This window comes from Ambystoma mexicanum, chromosome 5q (assembly GCF_040938575.1).
Source record: "Ambystoma mexicanum isolate Mex_15411 chromosome 5q, UKY_AmexF1_1, whole genome shotgun sequence".
Classification (NCBI taxonomy): Eukaryota; Metazoa; Chordata; class Amphibia; order Caudata; family Ambystomatidae; genus Ambystoma; species Ambystoma mexicanum.
Genome location: NC_090933.1, coordinates 11,981,609 through 11,996,754, shown reverse-complemented (window position 1 = coordinate 11,996,754; position 15,146 = coordinate 11,981,609).

Sequence of the window (15,146 nt, the reverse complement as noted above, 5' to 3'; positions counted from 1 at the left end):
TAGATTTAAGTTGCATAAAGCATGTAGGTCTAGCTTCCCAGTCCTAGGAGCTAAACTCTGGAATACACTCCCAAACTCACTCAGAGTAGAACCCTCTTATCACCTATTCAAGAGCAAAACCAAAATCTGGCTCCATGAGCAGGATCAAGCTGCCATTAGCCTAAGATAAACTATGCTAAGTTAGCACTGGGCCCATACCCGATCACTTCCTGTAACTTGTTTCATTTTGTAAATTTACTGCATTACTTGTTGTTTTCTTATGTAATCCTGTGAACACTTTTACACTTGCTTGTAATCTCACCTCGATTGTATCGCACATTGCCCTTGCCATTGTATGGTGATATTTGTGCGCATTATTTTATTCTGCTTCTGCTAAGTCCTGTACCCTGTAAATGGTCATTACCTGTAATTTATGTACACCTAAGCAATGTTTATGTCTTGTACCATGTAAATGTTCATTATCTGTAACATATGTACACCCAAGAAATGCGCCCAGATGCCTCAGGGCCAGGAGCGCCATACAAATAAACAAAATACAAATACATAATACAAATCTCCTCATTCAGAAAAAGCTAACTAATAACAACGCTAAGCTTTATGGGGTGTGCCGAGGAATTTATTATAGGGAGGCATTGCTGGCAAAAAATATCCCAGATGAAATACTAGTCCCGATACAACTAGCAACACAGCTGTGATTCGGTGGAGTTTGGGAGTGTGGGGTGTTACAAAACCATTTCTTGTAGCCAGGGGGCTTCGCCAAGGATGAATCCTGGCACCACTCCTTTTCTACGTTTATATAAATGCAATATTTGAGCAGCTTCTCATCACTGGCACCGACCCCCCAAGAGTGATGAAGGATCGTTATCCCTTTTTATTTTTTGCAGACAATGCTGTTCATCATCACGCATGGGTCTCCGTTTGGCTTTGTCAACCTTTGCAGACAAATGTGTAGAGCCTGGCTTGGAGATGAATGCTACCAAGACAAAGTCTATGGTTTTTTGTCCCAGAGACGTAAAATGCAAGTCCTTGAACCTTATGGTGTGAGGCATCAGGCTGGAGCAGTTGCCTTGGTATGACTATCTGGGTGTGTGGTTTGCAAAAATGCCAGCTGGGCTAGTCATCTTTCCAAGGCTAGGATCACGTTTGTGAAAACCAGCGGGCCCTAAATATTTTGTTCTTCAAACATGGAGGGGGAGCTATTAAACAAGCGCTAGAAATTTACAGAGCCCAGGCAAAGGCTTCAGCATTATGTGGTGCCAAAATCTGGGGCTACATAGACACCTCCTCTCTTACCGCTATTGAGAATAAGTATCTGAAAAGTAACTTGCTACTGCCAATAAGTACAGCAAACTCTTTGGTATGCATGTAGTGTAACTTGGCTCCGATTGGTGATGATGCTGAAATAAGACCAGTGTTTTATTGGCTCTGGATATGGGGCAGACCAGAGCTCGGGAAATATCACGAAGCCCTCGAGCACATATTGACCTTGGGGGGCTATGATAAAATCCATTGGCTTGGCCACGTCAAGAAGTGCCTTACGAAATTGGGACTAGCCACATATTGGGAAGAACTGAGCATTATCAATAGAGGTGTAAAAACAATTGTAAAGGCTGCTCATTTGAGGTATAAGAATATTAAGGCAGTGACAATTTGTTCTGCCCTGCTCAGCGGGCCGGCTTACTTAAGTTTGAAGAATGACCCGGGCTATGAACAATATTTGAACATAATAGCCCTGGCATATGCCCACGCTTTGTTTATGCGGTTTAGAACGGGCTGCGTCCCGTTAGGATCACCCACCATTAACTGGGACAGGAACCGGGATGCAGACGGTCCTTCTTGTGGTGCGACCAAGGAAAGCCCGCTCCATTTTATGTTATTATGTGAGGGCCCCCCAACAACTGAGGACCAGGTATTTAAAACCACTGTTTCGTGTGTTTAACATCACCACAAATAATGATTCATTGCTATTATGTAGATCCATAGACAACTTGAGAATGGTTTATTTCGTTTCAAAATATGCTCATCAGGTTTTGTTGAAAAGCAACAGAATCATGAGTCAGGGACAAAACTAAACAGAACAATATATCCTGTTAACACATTGACGCAAGGCACTGTGTACTTTAATTTGTATTAGTCGATTTCTTCCGTTGCATAGATTTGATTTGCATTTGTGATGTTTTAAGAATTTTAGAAGAATTATTTTAAGTTTATCATTGTTGATTAATTGTATAATTATGTATGATTTTTATTGGAAATGTATAAATGTATGAGTATTTTACCTAAAGGCTTACTCTGAATAAAGGTTTCACAACAACAACAAATGCCAGTCTAGACACATAATAACACGTACCATGCTTGCCTGATCAAAGATGGTCAGTAGAAAATGTCATGCCACAGAAAGAAATAGCTAGACTGGCTGCACCAAAATGCCAGTCGAGCCACATAATGACAGATATCATCCTTGCTTTATCAACAGCATCTTTTACTCGACATCTTTGATAGATGGCAAGTAAAAACGCCTTTGTTGCCCAACACCACTGATCAGCTAAATTAGATCCCTGAAGCAAGTACAAATACACACAAACACACATTTACTCCTTCATCAAAATACAGCATTCACACGCACACCCATCATCATAGACTCACTCAATATACAAGCATATACTTAATTCTTACCTACTGCAAGATGCGCTTGCTTCTCACCAGGGCATCTCCCTGAAAGCGGCCTGGCTCTGGCACAGCACAAACAGGAAGCAATGAGTGTATATATGTGCACATGACACTTTATTAATATAATTGTGGCTGCTCATTGAAATCCCTGTTACGATACTTTGCTGTTTTGAAGAATACATCTTTGAACTTCACCTATTGGTAACTTGAGCGAGGCCCTGACTCTTTTCCCTGTCCACCTACAAGAACAAAAGCACGTGTGCCAGAAGCCTCCTTGCTGTGTCTGCCCTTACTCCTGACTGTGCTTCTTAAAGTACCCACTTGTGCAAAATGACCTCCTACATGACCACTAACATAATCAAGCTAGAGCCTCAGCTGCTCTCTCCGACGATTCTGCTTCCGAATTCCCAGAATGATTAAAAAAAAAGCCAATCTGAAAATGTCTCGTTCAAAATCACTGATGTCTAACGTTAGACAGCTCTTGTTTCTGCCGTACTCATCGCGCAGCAACAAAGAGTTCCTGCTTAAGAATGTTGATAACCTCCCCACTATGTGGCCAGAAAATGCTTCCCCTTCCATGCAAGAGATGCTGACGTCAACCGACTTGGAGTACATTATCACTGACGATGAAATTCTAGCTTGCAATTCACAAGCGGATGCTGTGCTCACCGCTCCAAAGATAAACACTCGTCAACAGATAGAAATGACCGGAAACTCTCGTAACACATCCAAGGTGGGAACAATATACAACGGAAAGAAATTTCAAAAGATCCCTCTATATTCCGAAATTATAAAAAGCAACCTCCCGGAAGCAAAGCTTCACGATCTGAGTTTAGCGAAAAGCACTGGTCCAGTAACATCCCCCAACCTCAGCATGAATAAATGCATGAACAGCTCTAATTTGATCAACCTGGAACCAGCTGATAATGAAAAAGTGATCCCAGACCCTGCCCTAATACCAGTGAAACTTGACGCCTCAATAGGTGAAGTCCGGTCTACCCAAATTGTTCATGAGACCCAAATTGGATCTCCTGGCATGCAATATTCGAACCTTTCACACTCACCAGTTTTATACCCTAATAGAGATGTTTCATTTGGCAATAGCTCATGGCACTCAGAATCCTCCTTTGCGAAACCCAAGCCCAGACATTCGTTTGAGATAAGGCAGTCAGTCATTAAATCCATCCTACAAAATAATGCTATCTGCAATGAACACTGCCATATACAGCTTATCCAAACTGTTTGAGAAGCTGGACAAGAAAATGCAAGAACAACTGCTAATAACACAAATATTATGCACTAAGCTGGAACCTTTAAATTCCTGCCTTTAATCTATGTGAATATCGTCTAAAAGATCAGTCTCTAAAGAACTGATAACCAAATGTGATTGATTACTACAAAACAACATGTGATTAATCCTCCCAAGTTTGTCTATGATTCGCAAAACAAAATCCAACCTGAGTGAACCTTTAAAAGACCTGCACCATGAAACACATACCGCCGTTACAGACAAATCTGTAATATGCCTTGACATCCCTGACTGAGGCAACAACAATCTAATGCATGTGAGAATACTCACGAATCAAGAGCTAATATAGAAAATCCCAAAGCAACTACGGAACCACTATTTGAGGATTTCTCCTGCCCCATTCGAGATAGAGACGACAGACCATTGCTAAAGGAAAAGAAATACAAAGGAGAAAACCTAGGAGAGCACCAGTTACACATACACTGTGAAGGTTCAAGAGAGAACATGCGCAGGGAAGTCTACTCTGAACCTAATAGAACCATGACATGTGCAACCAAATGGTCCTGGCTTCGTCAAGCAATTGAAAGACTAACCATGTAAGTAATCAATAGAGCCAACCTAAATCGGCCCTATTTAAAATCATGATATGGAACATGAGAGGCTTTTCTCATCTGCTGAAAGTAAATCCTGAGCAACCGTTAGATACTTGTAACTTAATTTTGTTGCAAGAAACATGGATCTCAACCCTCAATACCTAATTTTTAAACGTGTTGGAACCCCAATTAAACCAAAAAAGGAAGACCTATGGCAGGGCTACTTGCTGCTTTGCAGATAGACTCTTGTGGGAAACCAACCCCTGGGTTTGCACCTCACCCATGCATTCAACTGCTAAAAATTGAGTTTGATGACAGAATCCACCCACTAAAAACACATGTGGCAATATTAAATCTATATTGGAACACTGCACTAATTTCTGACTCTGACTTCTTAAATAATGTAATTAGTCTACTTGACATCATAGAAAATGAACCTGTACACTACACAACAATAATTGCTAGGATCCTAAACACAAACTGCATAGCTGCGGAACGCAAACAATTAACAAATAAGGGCACCAGATGGATGACACTAATGAAATAGAGGAACTTTCCTATACTGAATGGAACCATCTCCGGCGATAAGAGCCTGAGGCCAACATGGAAAAGAAACGAGTCAGAGACCACAATTGACTATGTGTTAATCTCATCACAAGATCTGAATAGCGTACATACCTTCAGAATCATTGACTCCTCAATTAGCGACAACAACATGTTAGAAACTACATGGAAGATTGCCAATGCGCCTCTAAATTCTATCTAACCTGGAGAATTATCCTAAAACAACGGTCGAAATAGGCTCATATGGACGCCAGCCAAAAATGAATTGCTCTTCACATAAATAATGAAAGAAAACCTCTTTATGACTAATGAGCATGAGAGTGCCAAAATTCAGCCTTACAACCATTTCTTAGCCCTCTTCCAAGAGCAATCTCCAATCAACCGTCAACCTGAACTCATTCATAAACACGCCTTCGACCTAAATATCAGATCACTAAAATCCGTTATTATGAAACGCAAAATAAAGAAACTATTTAAAAAAAACATATATATTACTTGTTTCAATTGAAATTTAAACAACTTTTACAAGGATTATCCTGGTAAACCAATCTTTTTATAGATCAATCAGATCAAGTTCCAGTGTCTGCAGCTATACGTATTTTTCTAGCTTTCCATTTTTCTTAGGTAGCTTAGTTGACTACTTAGTTTGCTACTGCCTCGTCGATGGATTGAGTTCGCCGTCTGTTAAGTAGTCCAAGATTCTCGAAGAAACCGATGACCGCTATCAGCCAGTTAGTTTTTTCCCCGCTCATCAGCCTGCTCCACCATTCTTCATCATAGAAGTGTAAGTTCCTGAATAGGTGACCTAGGTGAAGAGAGCATGCTGTGGTCACCCCCGTACAAATTAGCAGGAGGTGTTTGATGGTTTCTTTCATTTCCACCTGTAGGCAGAAACGACATGGGTTTGTGTTGCTTTGTTTCCTTCTTGCAAGAATTTCTTTTGTATGAAGAACATTCAAACAAATTCTCATAAATTTTTCACGTAGTTTTCTGTCCGGCATTTGCCAGGTAAGTTCTGATTACATTAACTTTTGTCGTGTTTGCAGGTAAGTCTGTGTCAACTTGGAGACGCATGCTTTTTCGAAAGTTTGAATCCAATCTCTTTCTAATATTTGTTTTTTTTACTTTTTCAGGATTGTTAATGACCTCCTCTTCGGTACTGCCTACCTAGTCCAGATGAGATTTGTTCCTGGATGCCCAATTTTGTTACATTTTACAAGAACCTGCTCATATTTCCTTGTTAATGGCCATTAGAATGAATGGAGGTGAGGGCAACAATGTTTTCCTATATAACATAACTTCGTTCTGGGCCACGATGGAATTTAGTGATTGGAGAGTTAATTCTCTCCTTATCAAGGATATCGGCGGGGATTGTGGGAGGTTAAGGACCTTCCTCCAGTAGATCCCTTCTAACTTCGGCAAGAATTTTACTGGTAAGTAAGGCATTGCTTCCGTGCCATAAGTGAGGCTTGGGATGACTTTCGATTTGTAAAATGTAATTATTGGAGACAATGTGAAGCGTCCGTATTTGTTGTTGATGGCTCTGGATTGGGTGATCAGAAGTCACACCTTTGTCATTAGGCACTCTTGCATCGGGACTTCTTTGCTGTTTTTATTCAGTGTAACTCCCAAATACCTGAAGTTGTTTACTAGTTCAAGCGGTTGTTCATCGATCATACAGGTAAAGTTCTTTGATTTCCTCGTGTTTTTTTCAAAAACCATTATCTTCGTTTTCTCTCTATTCATCTGAAGGTTGTTGTCTTTCAGGTATGCTGCTAGGTTGGTAATTCGTCTGTGCAGGCCTATCAGCGTTTGATCCATGAGGATTATGTTGTCTACAAATAGCAGTCTTGATATTGTTTCCTCACCTAAAGTCGGGGGAATGGAGCAGACTCTGTTCTCGTAGTCCTTAAAATCGTCTATAAAGGCATTATACAGTGCCGGAGCCAACGGGCAGCCTTGTTTAACTCTGCGACCAGTTTTAATCCACAATGATAATAGGCCTGCTTGATTGAGACCGACGCACATCGAGGTTCCTGAATATAGGGCATTTATTGTGTTCAGAATCTGAGGTGGGCAGGCGCAGTGTTCTAGTTTTTCCTATAACAGGGATCTGTTGACCTGGTCGAAAGCCTGGACCAGGTTGATAAATGCCATGTAGATTTTGGGTCGGCCTTCCAAGACTTGGCTTTAATTGAACACAGCGCCAGTATGTTCGCTGTAGTCCCCAGGTTTTTCACAAAACCCACTTGAAGGGGATAAGCGTTTTTGGACGTTTTTGTCCATTCCTGTAAGTTGTCCAGAATCAGAGAGCCAAATAGTTTCCCTATTGAGTCAAGGAGTGCTATGGGACGATAGTGATTAGGGTTGTCCCTGGTGCCCTTCTTGAAAATCGGGACCACTATCGCCTTTTGCCATGAAGGCGGACTTGCTCCATTCCTGACACAATTTTGAAACACTTCCATAATGAAAGTTGACGAAGGTTCTGCATGTTTTTTTATGTCAAAGTTAGTGATTCCATCGGGACCGAGAACCGTTGATTTTGTATTTTTTATCTTCGTTGCCCTTAATTAGTGACCATAAGTCTCTTGACTTCTTGCCGCATATTACACGGAGCATTGACTCAGCATCTTCCTGGTATCTTTGATATTCAGTGTTTCTCAGCCAGGCTCGGTAGCTTTTCAAGGCGTTCTTGGCTTCCTCATTTTAACTGGATTGAGCCTTGTACGCTGCGCGTCTCAACTTTCTGGTTAGCTTTCTTCTCTCCACAACTTGTTCATTGAAAATGTGTAAGGTGGATTTGAAGTGCTTAAGAGACCTTGCCTTTTTTGGTTTGAAGACTGAGAGAACTGAAGAATAATCAACAGTTCTGATGGTATTGACATTATTTATTGCTTTTTGGGGAATGTAATTCTTCGTAAGTTGGTCAATAGCCCTTTCAGTCAGTCTTATCCTGTTGCCACATGTTTTGGCGTTCGTGTAGCATACTTTAGGTTTTTGGGTGTACCAGGCTGAGATCAAAATGTTATGATCACTATGTTAAAGAAACTATTAAAACACCCAAAAGAATTTAGAATGAATGGAACGAAAAAACTAAAATCAAAATATAAAAATCACGTAAAAAAAATGATAGCCCAAAAGAAACAAGAAAACAACGGGAACATGTTAAAGGCACTATGCTCAAAATCCAGCGCCACAATTTGGCACTTGCTAAAAAATTTAAAGAAGAGCGATAATCATTCACTGCTGCTAAACGCCATAAGCGAGAACAAATGGGAACTCTATAATGAAACAGGATCTATAAACTTACATGAATAGAGAATTGACCGATTAGATGTTCTACTTGAAATCAAGAAACTGAGCAAATCTCATGCCCCAGGGCTTGATGAGCTTTCTAATGTTCAAATAAAACAGCACCCACAATAATGGGCTGACGACTTACATAACATCTTTAAAAGAATGAATTGCGCAGGATAATACCACCAACAGGGCAGGAATCTATATTGATCCCCATATTTAAAAAAGGAGAGATGAGTATCCCAGCAAATTACAGCCATTGACCCCGTAAGATTCTGCAGGGAGACATGAAAACATTTCTAAAACAGCCAACATCACTGACCACCATCAATCAGGTTTCATATCAGGCATAGGAACGGCGGCTAACCTAATAATTATTTCTGCCTTAAAAGAACAAGCGAGCAGACTACAGAATCCACTGTACATAGCATTTGTGGACTGAAACAGGCCTTTGACTCAGTATCTCGAATAATATGATGGAGGAAACTAAGCAAAGCAGCGTGCCCTAGCTATATATTAATTATGATAAGGCAATTCTGTGCAAACACCACCATCAGAATCAATTTGGATGAGAGAGGCCACCTATCACAACCCATAGCAACGTCCCGCAGCCGAAAGCAAGGGTGCATACACACTGCTACACTTTTAAATTTCTATATACGTGACATAGGCACACATCTAAAAAAGTGTAACTCCTATCCTCCTAAATTAGAGAAGCACATGATATCATACCTTCTTTATGCTGGCGATTTAATACTCATCGATCAGAGACCCATCAGTCTACAGCGACAGCTACTAACATAGCAAAAAAGGATCTTCCAAATGTTCTGGATTTACATAGTCTTTAAGTAAAGTACCTCTCATTACTGTATCTGAATAAAAACACCTTGAAGTTAATATTAACAAAAACAAACACGATATACCCTCTAAATCTGAAATACAAACCAAAACGAAATCGCTCTCCTCACAAGGCAAGATGATGCAGGCTAAATATGGAACATTCTCAGTTATTCCATCGCTCTTATATGTTACAAATAAAAAAAAAAGCCTGACTGTGATCTATGGAGCTGAATCAAAATTACCTCAATACCAGCCGACATGGGATTATATAGTAGGCCTATATTGGAAAGCACTGCTTCCTGTACCAAATAGCTTTCCCATTACGATCATAAGATATGAACTTGGATTAAAGTCACTAAAAGGAAGAGTCTGGTGGAATATGCCCTTATTGTTCAGGAAATGCCTAATAAATGCCTAATGTCAAATGTACACAATACGATTCTAATTCCCATAATATCAGAATTTTTAATGGCTGAAAAATGGAAACACGTAGCAAGCTGGAAAGAGAATTGCGAAATGCTGATGGAAAATGCAAATATATCAAGAGAATTACTCATAGTGAATCCTGATAGTGCTAAAATAAAACTATGGGACTACGACTGGTCCATCACATTGACACAATGCAGAGTTCACAAGATTTGCAAGTCTTCCAACTTTCCATTGAAAAAAAAGGGTCATCTACCGAAATATCCTCAAAAATTCCCAGATCCTTATTTATTTATTTGTTTGTTTGTTTATTTATTTATTTATTTATTTATTTATTTATTTATTTGCATTTGTAAAGCGCACTGTAGCCCTCAGGCATTGAGGCGCTATGAGAAGTTTTAGGGAGGCTTAATTCAGGGTTACAAGAATGCGACCCCAGCAGAGACTTGAAAACAGAAATTAGTTACGGTTAACAAAGGACATTTTCATGACAGTTAAGGAAGAAAGCAGTACATTGTCAGAATCCTGTTACAGTATGCATAGCAAAGGTTGTTTAGACAAAGGGCCTCATTACGACCCAGGCGGTAAGTTACCACCTGGGCCGTGACTTTACCACCATGGCGTAAACTACGTTTACGCCATGGTGGTTGGCGGACTTACCGCCCCATTCCGACCTTGGCGGGCGGTAAGTCCCCAATCCCCATTTACCCTTCCCCATTCCCATTTTTGCCCCATAGGGCATAATGGGAGTGGGGAAGGCGTTAATTACGCCACCGTAAATTACGGTGGCGTAATTAACTCCATGGTACCTTAGCGCCATGGATTTTAACACCTGCTAAAAGCAGGTGTTAAAAGCGCCATGGCGCTAAGGGACCTCGTACTCAGGCGGTAAGGGTCGGCGCTGTTAACGCTGCCGTAAACCCCTTACCGCCTGGGTCGTAATGAGGCCCAAAGAGTCTAGTTTTGATGGCCTTCCTGAAGGTTGCATGGGAGTCAATCCCCCTGATGGAGGGGGGAAGGGAGTTCCACAGTGTGGCTGCCATGTTGGGGAAGCTTGTACCGGCCGCTTTCACTCTGCGGGTGGAAGGTACAAGGATTCTGTTGGTATAGGCCGCTCTGGGGGGCCTAGTAGGAGTGTGCGAGCTGATTCTTTGAGCTAGATAGGGTAGAGCATGACCGTGCAGACACTTGTGCGCCAGGGCGAGTTTTTTTTTTTTAAATTGTTTTTGTTGACAATACGCAAATGAGGTTGAGCATGAATGCTGACCCAACCGGCAAAAAACATCAAAGTAAACCAAGTTGTCAGTATTATTTTCACTTTTTTTTTTTTTAACATTAACTCCCTTTCCACTTGACCCCCTCCCACCCCAACCCCCCAAACAAATAACATGCCAAGTCTAGGGGTGTTGCAAACTCTCAAACCTTAGGGGACAACACTTGCTTATCACATGGTTGCAGAAAATATTACTTGAGACAGCGGGGCTCGAAAGGGGGACCATCGATCAGGGTTCATCTTGGGTACATGGGAGGTGTAGGAGGGTATGTCGTCACAACCTAGCTCAGTATTCGTTTTACAGCCTCATGGAAACACAATCATCGTGCAGAAGAACTGCAGTCCATTCTTGAACAAAATCAGTCATGGTATCATTTGCTATTGCAGTAATTTTTTCATATACAAAGATCATCCTAAATTTGCAGAGCCATTCCTCTTTAGAGGGAGCCAGGGCGCTCTTCCACTTTTGGGCCAGCGCCAATCTCCCTGCTCGAAGCATGGCACCGATGACCTTGGGATACACATTAGCTTCAGTCTCTGGCGTGGGAGTGCCCAACAGAACCTCCAGGGGATGAAGAGACGGGCTAAACCCCTCAATATCCTTAATCCAGCTAAGCAGCTCCGACCAATAAACCTGTATGGCCGGACAACCCCACCACATGTGAAACCAGGTACCCCGTTGGTGGCAACCCCTTGGGCAAAAGGGGGACACATCCCGAAACATCTTGGACAACAAGGCCGGGGGGCGATGCCACGAGTGAAGGATCTTGAAACTATGTTCCATGGCAGCGGTGTACAGAGAACCCGAGAAAATACCTTTAAATACAGCCCTCCAAGTGTGGTCATCCAGTGGCATGCCCAGCCTTTCTTCCCATATGCTTTTGAAGGGCTGTCTACCCTCTAGATCCGCAATTATCAAAACCCCGTAAAATTTGGATATCGAGCCCTTCCGAGTTATACTTTTAGCCAATATGGTTTCAAATGGAGTGAGGGGGCGTCCAAGCTGGCCGGCCCACCTAGGGTGGGTCAAAATCCCTTTTAACCGCAGGTATTCAAAAACCGTGGGGGGGTTGTCCGCCAAAGCCTCGGTCAAGCTACCGTACTCTATGAAGCCCTCTTCCCGCAAGAGTTGGGAGACCCTTTCCAACCCCATATCAGACCAGGCCTGAGTGTCCTGGAAACCCCTAGAGCCCAGATCCATGGGGGGGCCCCAGAGCGAGGACAGTGGTGAGGGCCATGATGACAATAGTTTATTGGCTTTATTGGGTTTCCATAGTGCCCACAGGGCCGCTAGGGTGGGGTGTGCTCTGATTTGAGAGGGGAGAGCCCTTGGAGAGGCCCATAAGAGATCTCTAACTTTTTTCGGGTGGGTGTGAACGTCTTCAATATATGTCCAATAAGTGCCCATGTCGTCCCGCATATGCTCCAAAATCACCCTGAGCTGGGCTGCTTTGTAGTAAAGCCGGAAGTCGGGGAGGCCGAAACCGCCATGGGACTTCGGGAGGGTCAGGGTGGAGGTCTTGACCCTTGGCCTCTTACCGTTCCAAATGAACATGAGAGCTCTAGATTGAAGCACCTCGAAAAAGGACTCGGGTATCACAATGGGAAGCGCTGCGAATAGATAGAGGAGGCGGGGCAAAATATTCATCTTCACTGTGACCATGCGCCCAAGCCAGGAAAGCGTGAGGGGTGCCCAACGCCTGAGGTCATTACTGACTTGAGCGAGGATCTCCGGGAAGTTGCTCTGGTACAGTTGGGATAGATCCCTGGGGATGGTGGTGCTGAGGTACCTAGTGGATACCCGTTCAATTCTAACCCCAAGAATATCGGTGTTATTTCCAATGTCCTGATCCCCCAAGCCCATGGGCATGATACTTGATTTGGACGCATTTATCTTCAGACCAGAAAAAGAGCCGAAGAGGTGTATAAGATCAAACAGCCGGGGTAAGGAACCATGGATGTTGGTTAGGTAGCTCAAAATGTCGTCTGCAAAGAGGGAAAGCTTAAACTCGCACTCGCCACACCGTATGCCCGTAATTTCTGGGTCATTTCTAACCGCTATGGCTAGAGGCTCCATTGCCAAGGCATACAATAGGGGCGACAGGGGACATCCCTGCCGAGTGCCCCTAGAGAGGGAAAAGGGCTCTGAGGTGCCCCCATTGACCAGGACTCTCGCCGAAGGGCCATTGTAGAGTGCTGCGACCCACCCACAGAAATTGTCACCCAGCCCCATCTTCCGGAGGACCCTGCCCATGTACGGCCATTCGACACGGTCGAAGGCTTTTTCTGAGTCTAGTGAGAGGAGGTACCCTTCCACTCCCTGCCTAGATGTCTCATGCATGAGGTCGAGGGTTTTCCTTATATTGTCTGGCCCCTGGCGGCCCGGGATGAAGCCCACTTGATCACCATGCACTAGGGAGGGGAGCAGTTTGGCCAGTCTATTCGCTAGGAGCTTGGCTAATATTTTCACGTCGGTATTAAGGAGGGATATGGGGCGATATGATTGGCAATATGAGGGATCCTTACCCTCTTTAGGCAGGACAACAATCAAGGCTGACATCATCGTGGGAGGGAGGGAACCTTGGACAAGAGCCGCATTGAACATCTTAGCCATGAATGGGGCTAGCAGGGACCTATACGTCTTATAAAATTTGACTGTGAAACCATCGTCACCCGGGGCTGTGCCGCTCTTCAAAGAGGATATAGTATCTATTACCTCTTCCGGGGTGATGGGACTCTCGAGAGAATCCGCTTTGTCCGGAAGAAGGCCTGGAACTGGGAGGGAGTCCAGGAAGCTGTCAACGTCGTTCCCATCCCCTGTATATTCCGAGCGATACAGCTTTTCATAATATAGCCTGAATTGTTCAGCTATCTTGGTATCTCTCGCGGTCGAGTCCCCTTCCGGGGTGTGAATTGAGTTCACTCTCCTGCTATTTCTCATGTCTCGGAGTCTCCAAGCCAAAATTGTATCCGCCTTTTCCCCCCTTTCCATGTACCTCTGCTTCAAGAAAGCAAGCTTCCTTTCTGTCTGACCCACCTGGAGGTCTGCCAGCCTGGTTCGCAACCCCTGTAGTTCCTCCCATTGTCCGGGGAACATCTGTGACCTTAACTTCCCCCCCGGCTGGAGGGCTGCTATTTTGTCCTTTAACCCTTTCTCCTCATGTTCCCTCTCCTTCTTTCTCCTGGATCCAATACCAATGAGGGTGCCTCTAATAGTTGCTTTAAATGCCTCCCACACTCCCATAGTTCCAACCTCGCCATTGTCATTGAGAGTAAAGTATTCCTCAATGGCTGCTAGGAGGGATTGGCGAATCTCCCTGTCCTGCAAAAGCAGGTAATTACACCTCCATCGGGATCCGGCCACCGGGACAGGAGGAAGGCCAATCTTAATCTTTACCATATCGTGGTCCGACCAAGGGACAATCTCCACTCCTGAACCGGTGACCTCTCCCAGCAGCGAGGCGTCAACCAGGATGTAATCGATACGGGAGAAGGCTGAATGTGTCTTTGAATAATAGGTGTAATCTGGGTTCCGGCCCTTCACGGGGGTGCACGTGTCAGCCAGACCTAATTCCCCATTCACTTCCTGAAAGGCCAATGCCAGCTTCTTGTGGTGACGAACATTGGGGCAAGGCTTATCAGATTTTCTATCTCTCTCGGGGCAAAGCACCATGTTAAAATCTCCCCCAACCAGAAGGGTACCTTCAGAAAATAACATTATTATCCCTCTCATCCCCTCCCAGAAGGTATCCTGCGCTTCATTCGGAGCATATATGCAAACCAGTGTGAACAAACGACCCCTCACCTCCCCCTTCACCATGAGATACCGGCCTTCTGGGTCTGCTTTTAAGGCTTTAAACGCAAAATGGGCCCCAGGAGATATCAACAAAGCTACTCCCCGCTTCTTAGACTGAACAGAGGCTGAGTACATCTGAGCTATGGGTCTGGCCCTGAGCTTAGGCTCTTTTCCCCGAACCCAGTGAGTCTCCTGCACAAAAAGAAAGTGAAGTCGCAACCTCGCAAATTCCCTCACAATTAGGGACTTCTTCGTAGGCGAGTTAAGCCCGCGAGCGTTCAATGACCCCACTGTCAAGAATTGGAGCGGATCATCCATTAAAGTACAGATAAAAGCTCATAGCTCCATTCTTCGAAAAGCAAGCATTTTTACTCCCACAATACTTCCACAACCCACTGACGATATAAGACAGCCCCAGGGGTGGAAGAATACCCGAGA